At 40.4% G+C, this 13633-nt stretch overlaps 1 long non-coding RNA gene across 1 annotated transcript in view; it reads right to left on the minus strand.

The window, feature by feature from the left end:
* Window positions 1–5936: 5936 nt before the first annotated feature.
* The window catches only part of LOC118156384, a 16609-nt gene continuing 8912 nt past the window's right edge, over window positions 5937–13633 (minus strand). Inside the window, exon 3 of the long non-coding RNA XR_004746242.1 lies at window positions 5937–5947. This is a non-coding gene — a long non-coding RNA (uncharacterized LOC118156384). The remainder of the gene's footprint in view (window positions 5948–13633) is intronic.

Here is a 13633-nt window from a genome sequence, read left to right on the forward strand (position 1 = left end):
GCTGTGGCAGAGATATAGTGCTAAAAACACTTTGTGAAAACTTAACTGGAGAACATGATTAGGTTTTTTAATGAATCTTGTGAGGCAAAGCAATGTAAGGTCACATCTGCTCTGTCTCTTCCAAGTTCTCTTTATCACAACAGAAAGTCACATTTGTATGTTTCTTTGTAATATTGCAAGACGTAGCCTGGACCTACATAAGGTAAATGCATGGGATCTAGGGAAAACAAGGCATAGAACTTAAAGAACAAATGAGTGCATATATAACTTGTGTCAGTAGTGTTGTGAATTACACGTATCAGATTCGGGCAGCTGAATGCCTCTCCATAGGTAATTGCATTAAAATGTTTGGATTTCTAAACAGTTAACAACTCATTTAACATTAACAGTTTGAGGTCCTGCCTTAGGCTGTTAACTTTGAAAGTGACCCTTTAAGCTAGATAGGATTGATTTCAACAGTATTATTACATTAATGTAGTCAATGTCACATTCTAGAAGTTACTACAGTAATACATCTATGGACTGTGAGGAATGTTTCAGTGGAAGACCAGAAACTTAATGTTAGCAGGCCTAAGTATACAAACCTGTAACCTTTCAATATACTAGTAATGACTATAAAGACAGTTCATGAGCAGAAGAAAATAAGGATCTCAATTTTTTATATAGCACTAATTGGCACAGTATAAAAACAGAAACTTCTTAAAAAGAATACCAGGCAGTGATATTTCTTTCCCTTTCTTAAGTATTTTATTTAAATGAAGAATGAAGTTTGTTCCTAAGCCTGATAAGACTCTAACTTACAACAGTAATATAATTAGTTAAGTTTACAAAACATTTTACATACTGAAATAATGTATTCTAAATTAGATATCCTTTCTCAGCATTGTTGCTTGGCAATATTTCTTCTCCTGTTGTATGAGAATTATTGTTATTTATACATTTCTATTTTTTCCCACCCTTGATAGATTTGAGATGTAGCAACAGAAGGCAACAAAGGGGTTACAGAGCTAGTACTGGTAACTTACTGTGTGGGAATATTAAGGTACAGTGATGCCCATAGCACCAGCTTTCCGATTTAAGATATTTTTCCCCCTTCGTTTTTTAGAAATGGAAATATTTTCACACGGTTTATGCCAAGTCATTCATAATCAGAAAAGAAATTATTTCACCACTTAGTAAATCCTATGATGTTAAGGCTGTGAAGCTTAATTTAATTGGGTTTTACACTAACTTCCTTTTATTTGTGTGGTAAAAGCTTGGCTTGAGATATCTTTGGCTGATTTGCTTCTAGACACTATTGTTTTAAGAACTACTTTATGCAAAGAATAATAACAACAACAAAAAAGTAGCTCTTGAAATTTTCTCACAATATCCTTTTCTACAAGGAGAGGGGAAAGGGTGATGACACACCTTTGTACAAACAAATACAGTCAAGGTTGAAAGAAAAGTGCTTAGACAAACGCTTCCAGTAGATTTCATTCCAAAAGAAACTTCACACCTTCTGGTTTCTGAAAAACAAACAGGATTAGTTTACTGCAAATCACAAAATGATGGTAATTTCAACAGGAATGCAAATATTTCAAAACTTTTCACATATATCTTTAAATTTACAGGCTGGAGAGAGGAAGTGTGCCTTCTGATATGTGTGAAATTTGGATGGGGGAAGAGGACTGTCTGCAGGAGTGATGGTCTGCTCCTACAGAAGTGTCTGCAGGCTGCCAGTGCATTGGTTTATTTTAGTCCAGAATCTTTTTCCTGTTTGTATTATTCCTGAACAGAACAAGATCCTCATTCAGGGTATAGAATCATAAAATCATAGAATATCCCGAGTTGGAAGGGACCCATAAGGATCATCAAGTCCAATTTCTGGCACCGCACAGGTCTACCCAGAAGTTTAGACCATGTGACTAAGTGCACAGTCCAGTCTCTTCTTGAATTCAGACAGGCTTGGTGAAGTGACTACTTCACTGAGAAGCATGTTCCAGTGCGCACCCATCCTCTCGGTGAAGAACCTCCTCCTGATGTCCAGTCTGAACTTTCCCTGCCTCAGCTTAACCCCCTTCCCATGGGTCCTATTACTGGTGTTCATGGAGAATAGGTCACCTGCCTCTCCACTCCCCCTCACGAGGAAGTTGTAGACCACGATGAGGTCCCCCCTCAGCCTCCTCTTCTCCAGGCTGAACAGGCCTAATGACCTCAGCAGCTCCTCATACATCTTCCCCTCCACCATCTTTGTCACCCTCCTCTGGACACTCTCCAACAGTTTAACATCCTTTTTGTACTGTGGTGCCCAGAACTGCACACAGTGCTTGAGGTGAGGCTGCACCAGTGCTGGTAGAGCGCTAGTCGGGTGGGACAATCACTTCCCTCGACTGACTAGCAATGCTGTGCTTGATGCACCCCAGGATACAGTTGGCCCTCCTGGCTGCCAGGGCACACTGCTGGCTCATATTCAACTTGCTGTCAACCATGACCCCTAGCTCCCTCTCTGCAGGGCTGCACTCCAGCATCTCATCGCCCAGTCTGTATGTATAGTCAGGGTTGCCCCATCCCAGGTACAGGACCTGGCACTTGCTTTTGTTAAACTTCATGCAGTTGGTGATTGCCCAGCTCTCCAACCTGTCCAGATCTCTCTGCAAGGCCTTTCCACCAACATCCAAGTCCCCAACTCTTCCAAGTTTGGTGTCATCAGCAAATTTGCTCAAAACACCTTCTAGTCCTACATCCAAAACATATATAAAAACATTGAAGAGGATTGGCCCTAAAACAGACCCTTGATGGACCCCACTCGTGACCATCCACCAGCCTGATGTGGCTCCATTTACCACAACCCTTTGAGCCCTGCCTGTCAGCCAATTGCTCACCCATTGTATGATGTTTTTGTTAAGTTGTATGCCGGACATTTTGTCCAGTAGGATCCTTTGGGAAAGCGTCTCAAAAGCCTTGCTGAAGTCCAAAAAGATCACATCAGCTGGTTTCCCTTGGTTGACTAGATGGGTGATCTAATCATAAAAGGAAATCAAATTTGTCAGGCAGGACCTGCCCCTCATGAACCCATGTTGGCTGGGACCAATGACTCCATTGTCCCCCAGGTGTGCTTCAATAACTTCAAGAATCATCTTTTCCATAATTTTACCAGGCACTGACGTGAGACTGACAGGCCTGTAATTGCTAAGGTCTTCTTTCTTACCCTTCTTGAAAATTGATATATTTGCCAGCTTCCAGTCTACTGGGACCTCAACAGATTCCCAAGACCATTGAAAAATAATTGAGAGAGGTCCTGCAATGATGTCAGCCAGCTCTTTAAGCACCCTGGGATGAATCCCATCCAGACCCATGGACTTGTATGGATCCAGCTGGAGCAGAAAATTCCACACATGTTCAGGGTCAGTTGGGAGTTTGTCATTCCCACCGTCATAGTCCTCCAGCTCAGGGCACCCTGGGTCCTGAAGCCCATCATCAGCACTGAACTGGCATGCCTGGTTTTATCCCCTTCCCCCTTTGACCCTAGTTTAAAGCCCTATCTCTCAGCCCTGCCAACTCCTGACAAAAAATCCCTACCTCTCTTCCTGTGATTGAAAAAAACGAAGTTCTGCCGGTTGCACCAGTTCCAAAGCCATGTGTTAATGTGATGAGCCCGCTTGTCAGCATCAATCTCCCCTATTGGAAGGACAGAGGTGAACACAACCTGTGCCTCTGATCGTTTAAGTAGTCGCCCCAAAGCCCTAAAGTCCCTTTTGATAGCTCTCGGACTTCTCATTGCTACCTCGCCATTACCAGCCTGATTGACCAGTAGCGGTAGTAGTCGGTGGGCTATACCAGGCGCTTGACTTTCTTAGCAAAATCTCTCACCTGAGCCCCAGGGAGGCAACAGACTTCCTTGTGGCTTGGGTCCAGTTGGCATATTGGGCCCTCTGTCCCTTTCAGAAGGGAGCCCCCCATGGCAATAACCCTTCTTTCTTTTTTCACAGATGATGTAGCAATGTGGGGGGTAGGTTGCCTTGCCTTAGGCACCCTCTCCAGCTGGGACAGACTTTCATCTACTTCATTGTTCTGACTGTCATGTTCTAGACCCTCATACCTGTTATATAAGGATAGATAGGAAGGTGAGGTGGGCAGGACCTATCACCTCGAACAGGAACCTGACTCCATTCCCCACCTTGGCCGAGGTCCCCTCCTACTGCCTGGCGGGATGAGGGAACTTTTGTCTTCTTCGTAGCAGGAGACACTTGTGCTGTGGCAGGCTCACTAGTCTGTCTCAGAGAGGGTAGAGTACACCTCCACCAGTCAATTTCCCTCTCTGACTCCCTGATGCTCCTCAGCCTGCTCACCTCATCTCAAAGCTCCGCTACATGGCTGAGCTGCTCTTCAACCTGGTCACACCTCCCACAGGCATACCCACTGCTACTGCTGTTGAATACCAACAGAAGACTCAGGCACACCCTGCAGCCCAAGACCTGGATGGCCACATGTTTCCCTGAGCCCTCTGTCTGAGTAGCCACATAAATGACTGTGGCTGGAGAGGCCGCAAGAGATGCGGAGGCCATGGTTTTCTGCCCGGCTGATACCACGGCCAGGTTCCTCGCAAGCAGGTTACAAGTACCGAAGGGAAAGACCACTGCAAAAGAGCAGAAAGGAGCCCTCCCTGCTCGCCCTGCCTGCGCGACCTGCCACGCAGACTGCCGTGCCCCGCCCTTCTGACGCACCACGCCCTGTTTGCCAGTACTGGTCACCGTGCTCCTGGTCACTCGCGCTCCCTAGGGGCTGCTTTTGAATGGCTGGGGAGGGGGCGCTGCTGGCTCTGCCTATACCTCATCAGCCTTCCTCGTGAAGGCTGCGGGGTCCTGGTGGTTGGCCTCGATGTCGAAAAAAAGCCCTGCCTGTCTCGATTCCCCGCTCTGTTGCAGAACACGTCTGCCCCGGAGCCAATCGTCTTGGCACGTACAGTCTCTAGTTACAAACTAATAACAAGCAAATGACTGGTAAGTCTCTAATTTTCTTGTTTCTTATTGCATAGGGTTGTGGAAGGCTGTGTTCTGACAGACCCAGAAACCAAAATTATCGTTACAAGCAGGTCTGAATTTAACAAGTTGAAATTTAGAATCATGGAATCATAGAAAATTAGGTTGGAAAAGACCTTCAAGATCATCAAGTCCAACCATCCACCTGACCTACCAACTTCCAGCTCTAAACTACATCCCTTAGTGCCATGTCCACACGTCTCTTAAACACCTCTGGGGTTGGGGTCTTCACCACCTTCCTGGGCAGCCCCTTCCAATGCTTGATCACCCTCTCCATGATGAAATTCTTCTTAATGGTCAATCCAAACCTCCCCAATATAACTTGAGATTGTTTCCTTAGCATGGACAATAAAACAATATATAGAAAAAGGATAAATCAAACAAAATGAGGAAGATCTGGGAAGGCGACCATCCATAAGGAAATGTCATGAGGCCTACATACTATATGCAAGTCACAAAAAGAGAATATTGTGGAAGGGTCATCCTTTAGTTCACCCTACCAGTAGTATCCTATGCAGTATATTCAGAAAAAAAAAACTTATCTTCAGTCTAGCTCTGGCTATAACAGACAAGCCAATAACACCAGTTGTAAACATTACTTAAAATGAGAATGTTAGTGCATACTAATATTAAAGGAGACACAACATTATTTGACTTTCCTATAAACTTACACTTCCAATCAGAAATCCCCAAAATTGTATGTGTGATTGTCAAAAAAATTAGGTAACTCTGTCATAGGACTTGACCTATTGAGGTCCCTTCCAACCTTATATGCTAGTTATATTAGGGTATCTTCCCAGCCACACATTTTGGGGATAGAAATATGAAAGCAAAGTTAAATTTTGGGATTTGAACACAGTATTATAATTTTAGTTCCAAACGAGACCCTTTAAGATCCTACACCATGGTAAACTTATTTTCTAAATCTTGTAGAAGGAATAGGTTATTGAGATATTAGCCACATAGGCAATAAGAAAACCAGATGCTAGTCAGATTAAATACTTCTGGAAAAGTAATTGCAGGACAGATGCAGGCAGCATTAGGTGTTTGGCTAGGAAGCAATACATTCCAGATATCTCAGCAAGTTGATCACACTTTATACATCAGAAGATCTAAAGGATCCTGCCAATCTGAGAGCAGAAAATTCTTTCCATGAGCAAGAGAAAAAGGTATATCTGACATGTCCCTGTAGTTGGTAGTCTATCTATCATCTCAGAGCACAAACATGACCAAGGCTGATCATATCAAGGCTGATACGTGCTTCAGAGGAAACCAGGGGGAAAAAACAAACAAACAAACAAACAAAAACAAACAAACAAACAAAAAAAAAACAGAGATCAAACTGTCCATCAGAGACAAATCCTTCCTGACCTCTGTAGATTATTAAATTAACCACCTAAGTATGAAATGGTCTAAAATTTTGGGTAGACCTGTGTGTCAGGAGTTGGACTTGATGATCCTTATGGGTCCCTTCTAACTTAGGATATTCTATGATTTTATGAAATGTGGTTAGATTCATTATCCTAATATAGAACTTTGTCTGATGATTAACAAGTGATGTTACTTTATTTATTTATTCTTTAGTACAAATTACATAAGAAATTATATTTGAGTGGTTAGAACTACTTAACCGGAATGTGATTTCCAGTGTTAGTTCAGATATACACAGCAGCTTCAAAGCTAATTCAATTATAATCTGGATTTGGACATAGTTTCTTTTATTCTATTTTTTTAAACAAAAATATTTTGTTTTGTTTTGTTTTTGTCAGGGTAGAAAGGGAAAATAAGAATTTTCAAAGTTTATATTCTGCACATTGTATCACACAGTTTATCTAAGCACTATAGAGTATATTTATGTAAAAAAAATATTTGCAGTCAGATCTTAAGTCAACATGATTTTCTGATTTTTCTCACAAATCCAATTTGTCCTATTTTTACAAATCCTATTTGTCCTATAAAGCATTAGAAAATGGGATCGTTGAGAATTGCAACAGGGAAGGTACAATATTTTTTGATACATGACACTAAAAAGGACACTATTTGCTTCATAATAACATTTCGCAATTTCATTTATTCATTTATTTTAATATATCAGTGGTAAGCACAGTCTTTTAAAGATCTTTCATGCCTTTGAGATCTATCAGTCCTTTTAGTATCTGTCATGTATAACTTTTAAACTAGAGGTGTCACTCAAACTTGATCAAAGTTATTGTCTAGCTGGCAATAAGGCAGGTTCACTTTGAACTTACCTTGTTTGCAAGGCCATTAAAATCCTTTTTTTAACTTGACCTGAGGTCCCTGCAGGTCCTCAAGAGATAAGTTACTAGATGAAAATGGGTTGTGCTTTTATTAATAAAGTGCTTAGCCCCAGATTGTCAAAGGTTTTTAATGCATCCAATGGGTATTTAGGCAACTAATCTGCTTAATGACTACCTGTTCATCCTTCTGGAAGTATCTACTCACTGCACATACCAAATGGTCAACTCTATCATTAGTCCAGCCACATACTCACTTAGTATTGCATCTGTCTGTAAACATAGATACTCTTCTTCATAGATAATCTTCTTCTCATATTTATTTATTTTTAAATGTTGGAGACACGGTGTAAAATGAGAAAGTATAAACTCAGAATTATAGTATTAAATATTAGTAACTAAATGCATACTGTAAATTATATCACAGTTATATAGCAAGATAATAGTGTAACCAATAAATTGATTTCACATGGAATTTCTTTTTTTTTTCTTTTTTTTTTTTTATTTTATTCTTTAAACTGATCTCGAAAGAAATAAAGTTTTCTTCTCTTCATTAATGCTTCTGACATTCCCAAAATGCTTAGGAAAAATTTGGAAGACTTTAGCCTTCCTCTGAACTCTAAACTTCAGGCACTGATCATTGCCAGAGACAGCAGACCTGGTTGACTAAGAATCAAATCTGTTACATACTGCTATTCATTAACTCTAAAAGATTTGAATTATCCTTTATTGTTATTATTATTATTATTATTTTTAAGGGAAGAATGCTTTAACCCCAAACTAGCCTGAATCTGTATTCATGTATCTTACAATCCCACGATTATCATCCTATTCTTACAGGAGGTGATCAGCTCTGGGGCAGTGCGTTCTGCAGAGGAGTGGGGGATCACGGTGTGCAGGGGTTATCCCTTCATTGAGGCCCCTTTGAGGCAGACAGCAGAGGCAGGTCCACCAGGACCTGGCAGCCCTCTTGAGGATGGCTGACGAGGCTTGGGTGGAGTCAGGAGCGCCCTTCCTCTGTCCTAAAATGGCAGCCCCTGGGGAGCATGAGTGACCAGGAGAACGGCAGAGTGGGCAAGCGGGGCATAAAGCAAACAGGGCATGTGAGGCATGAGGCAGGAGTGGCGCCGAAGTTTGCACAGCAGTGTGCACAGGTAGGGTGAGCAGGAAGGGTGGGAAGCAGGACTTCTCTAAAAAGGTGATGTGGCCCATAGCCCAGCTGAAGTGCCTCTACACCAATGCATGCAGCATGGTAAACAAACAGGAGGAGCTGGAAACAATGGTACAATTAGAAAACTATGATCTATCATAGTTGCTATCATAGAAATGTGGTGGGCTGAATCACATTGGAAGGGAGGTCTATAAGCTTTACAGGAGAGACAGGCATGGAAAGAAGGTGAGGTTGTTGCCCTCTATGTTAAGAAATTGATGGATTGTGAGGAGTTATCTCTAAGAAACAGCCAAGAGCAGGTTGAGAGCCTGTAGGCAAATATTAAGGACTGGATTGACTAAGGACATCTTGTGGTTGGGGTCTACTACAGGCCGTCTGATCGAGAGGAGGCTGCTGATGAAGCCCTCTTGCTCCAACTACAGGAAACATCACGCTCACAGTCTATCGTCCTCCTGGAAGATTTCAGGCACCTGGATGTTTGCTGGGTAAGCCACATGGCAAGCAGTAAGCAATCCAGGAGACTCCTGGAGTCCATTGAGGACATCTTCCTCATCCAAGTATTAGACTAACCAGAGGAGAAGAGTTACTGGGCCTAGTGCTTAGCAATGCAGAAGAGCTCATTAAAGAAGTTAAAACTGAAGGAAGCCTAGGTTGCAGTGACCACGCTCTAGTTGAGTTTGTGATCTTGAGGGATATGGGCCTGACTTAGAGTAAAGTCAAGACCCTGAATCTTCAAAAAAGCCAAATTCCAACTGTTCAAAGAATTAGTGCATGAGATCCCACAGGACACGGTCCTTATGGACAGAGGATCTAATCAGAGCTGTCAACTCTTTAAGTATATTTTCCTTGGAGCTCAAGTGCTCTCTATTCCCATATGAAACAAATCAAGCATGGAAGTTAGGAAGGTAGGCATGGTTAAATAAGGATCTGCTGGTCAAATTTAGGCAAAAGACAGAAATGCACAGATCGTGGAAACAGGATCATGTGCTCTGGGAACAGTACAGAAATGCTGTCTGGATGTGCATGGATGGGATCAGGAAAACCAAGGCACTGACAGAACTAAACTTGGCGAGAGATGTAAAGAACAACAATAATGTGTTCTGCAGGTACATGGGATGCAAAAGAAAGACTAAGAAGAGCTTGACATCTCTGACAAATGAAGACAGAGAACTGGTAACAGCAGATGTGGAGATGGTAGAGGTACTTAACAACTTCTTTGCCTCGGTCTTCACTGATGGTCAGGCTTCCCACATCTCTTGAGTTCCTGAATCCCTAGGTGGGGGCTGGGGGAGCAGAGTCCCTCCCACTGTAAGAGAAGAGCAAGTTCGGGACCTCCTGATGCAACTTAACTACAAGTCTGTTGTTCTGAGATGAACAACAATCAGTTGAGCTGGTGATATCAGTGCCCTTTATGAAAGGCATGTATATATGCCTATATATTAGCTATACGCCTATAGCTAATCTTCCTAATGTTTTTGCATGGCTTGCTTGTCCTTTGGCTTCAGCTTGTGTCTCCTCCTTCCTATCTAAAGATACTGTATCACCTTCATTTTGGTGTTTTGAATTAGGGCTGGAGAAGTTCTTTAAATGCAGACTTTCCCTAAGGTTTCCTGGTAGACTAGCAGTTTAATTTATAGTATTGATTAACTTGTTGGAGGCAGATGTATATTGCAAGCCACAAGCTTATAGGGCAAACTGTATGACTGGTGCAATCAGTCAATATTTTTCTTTATTCAAACAATTCTAGAAAGAGTCAAAGTCTTCCTTTTTATGTATTTCACAGTTTGTTGTTGTTGCTGTGGTTGTTGTTTTTAATGTGTCCACTGTAATGCAATAGCAGGTACTAAGTATTTATGACTTAAATTCTAATTTCTCCACATGTATGAATTTTTTCTGTATCTTAAAAAAATAAAATATAAAATTTATAATCAGACGCACAGTAGTTCTGTGTCTGACAAAGACATATGTATATTTATATTTATTACCAGAAAGTATTTGATTTCACATTAACTCCAGGCAAAAGCATCAGAATCCCCGGGATTTCAGTTATACATTACAATCTTAACATTCATCATTCACTGTGGAAATTTCTGGTGTCACTGCTGTGAATCCTTGGACCTTTTCTGAGGATTTCTATCATTGCTGTTGTGGATTGGCATTCAGTGATGCAAGCCAGTAGGATATTTTTGAATATTTTCTTCAATATATTATGTTAACACCTTCCCAGCTCTCTACTTTCCTCTGTCCCAAAGATATGAAGTGCCATTTCTGAACTTTGTGATTGCATTACCACAACTCATTCACCTTTAAGGATCAGATCATCCATAACTGTTAGCTCTTCCTGGAATGGCGAGAACTGTCACTTTTGGCAAACACAGAGTTTCTTCTTTTCACCAACAAGCGATGATGTTTTACAGCACAAACAATTGGATGAAGGAAGTGGTGATTCAGTAGGTGTCACTCTTTCCCTTGAGTCAAAATTAAGCATGATTTGGAAAGTAGGTTTCTGAAGACATCTTCCCTGGATAAATAAGACAGACATATCTTTACCAGTGTAGGAAGAAATGGTATATTTAATAAAGCAGGTGACCACAGTAGACCTTCCCCTTTAGCTACATTTCATCTTTGGCAAGGTGTTTGACCAATACATCTTTCATTACAATTGAGTACAATTCTCTTGTTCTTTTCTTTTGCTAATTTGCACCAAGGTGAACTACATATAAATCTACAACACATAAGAGAATATGAAGTAATGACTGTATATTCCTGACACTGCAATTGTGTGCTCCATAGAAACAAAGTTGCAAACTGTTTTGAAATATTTTGAGCTTTTCAAATGAAAGTAGATGCACGTCAATGTGAAGTAATTGAGTTCTTAATCACAGTTTTTTAAGCTGAAGCTTCCGTTCATCTCTACCAGTATCACTAGGGATCTATTCATTTTTAATGGATATATTTTGATCTTGTTAATTTCTTGAACCTGGTTGTTATACAGTCTTTTCAACTTTATTCTCCTATTCCTAATGCAGAAGCGATTAGTGTAAGTGCTCATTAGATTTAAGTACTCTGTAAGATAAATAATGTAAACATTAATCAAATTTTGCTCATGTGTATCGCATATATATGTAAATAAAATTATTTTAGATATTTCAGATACTCTGTTGAGCTTTGAAAGGCTAAAAAGGAAAAGAATCACTGTAAACTTAAGCTGTTTTTAATGTGACTGTGAGAAGTTCTAACCTGTTCAGCCAAATCCTTTGGACTTCATTTGCAAGTCCCCAAAGTGGGGAATGGCTTGTTTCTGGTTTTGATATAAACTTAGTCAAACTTTTCAATGCTATCAGGATTTTGGTATCGTCAGATACAATCCTAAACCTTATTTTCTCTTGTACATTGTGATAAATGATTGAGTCTCAAATAGAATTCCAATTAAAGTTAGCAATTTATTAGAGGAATAAAGGCAAGCAAACAGCGCTGGGTGTGCTGGGAATCTCTGCTCCACCAAGACGCACACCCCACAGTTCCCATTTCTGGCTTATATCTCCTCTACTAATGCATATTCATTGCTGGGCGTGTCCTCCTTCGAGCATGCCTTCTTCTTCTGGAATCTTCTCGAACCTTCTCGACCCCAGACCACATGCATGCTCCCCCCCCTCCCCCAGTCTTCTGCCTAGCAACAACACTGGTCCAGGCTGTTCCTGTCAGGTGGCCATTGCAGAACACAAGAACTATATACACACATTAACCACCAAAAGTAAAAACCATATACATATATTGATCACCAAACACAATAACTATATACAAGCATTAATCATTTCCATTTCTCCAATCTTGTGGTTATAAAAGGATATATAAGACAGTCACATTCTATCATGTGGCCCTAGCATTGCTCTACATTGACACGAATCAGATGAATATATCTCACATACATGGTATTACCTAGTAAGAAAAACTAAACATCAACATTGTCAAAGACTGTTTTGACAGATGGTGTATAAAGTTTTTAAGGATTCATATTAAATTAGTTGTCTGCTTCTGTAATCTTTTCAAATAAAGGAATCTTCCTGGCTGCTTACTGCTGAAAGTGGCTTAGCATACCATTTTCTAATTGTGCAACTATTTTTAAGTTCATGGAATTTTGAAGGAATTTATGTGAGTAAAATATAAAGTTGAGCTAATAAAAATTATCAAAACTTACTAACCCTTGTGCTCTGTGACTATTAATAATTTTGCCAGTTAAGAGGTAGCTCATACTCCTTTCCATCCTCCCAGGGTGAACTGAGGGCAATAGATTATTGTATCAGGGAACAATCTGCTCTTCCACAGAGTACCTTAGTTGATGGACACAATAGCTTTCTAAAAGAGTTACACTAATGATATTTTTATGTAGATTTACTTGTACCTTTGAGCAATTTTTTTGCAGTCCTTTTAACTTCAAAGAATTGCATCACTTACATTCAGAGAAAAAAGTTGATGACATTGCCAACAAAATGGGATGGAAAAGAAGGTCCTGCCCCTACTGGATAATGATATGTATTTCAGAACTCAAAAGAGAATAAAATAATATCTTGCAATATTTTCTTGATACACTTGGATCAAAATAAAAATCTCTTTCTGCGTTCATAATTCAAAAAACTGGGGACAGTTTCTTGGAGGAATCCCAGACTCTGAAAGCACGTCTTTTATCATTAGATTTTCTCTCTTCCTTACCTAAGCTAATATCAACTCCATTTCACATTGGTATCATTAAGAAATGGAGAATGGAGAACACATTAAGGGAGGGTGAAATCAATTTATGCAACAGATTTTCCCCCCTCATAAAGGTTAAACATAAAGAATTTCAAAAGAATCAGGAAACCATTTTGTCTGATATTCTCCCAACACTTGTTCTGTGGTCATTTTCTGCTTTCAGATCTGTTGCAGCACATTTGAAATGCATACTTATAGCTATCATTTTTCAGTACTTACATATGTTAAACATTCTTACTGAGGGCACTTTTTCTTCACTTTGTTCTCCTAAGCCATCATTATTCTTTTGGTGTTTAAGTATGCACTTCTTTGTCCTCAGCTGTTCAAATTCCTTTCAGGTTGGCAGTCATCCTTCTAAGGATAAAATGATACAGTGTACAGTAGTAGCACACAGTCCTTCAGAAGGTCCTTGAACAGCACAAATTAGAGATGCCTTA

Source organism: Oxyura jamaicensis, chromosome Z (assembly GCF_011077185.1).
Source record: "Oxyura jamaicensis isolate SHBP4307 breed ruddy duck chromosome Z, BPBGC_Ojam_1.0, whole genome shotgun sequence".
Taxonomy (NCBI): Eukaryota; Metazoa; Chordata; class Aves; order Anseriformes; family Anatidae; genus Oxyura; species Oxyura jamaicensis.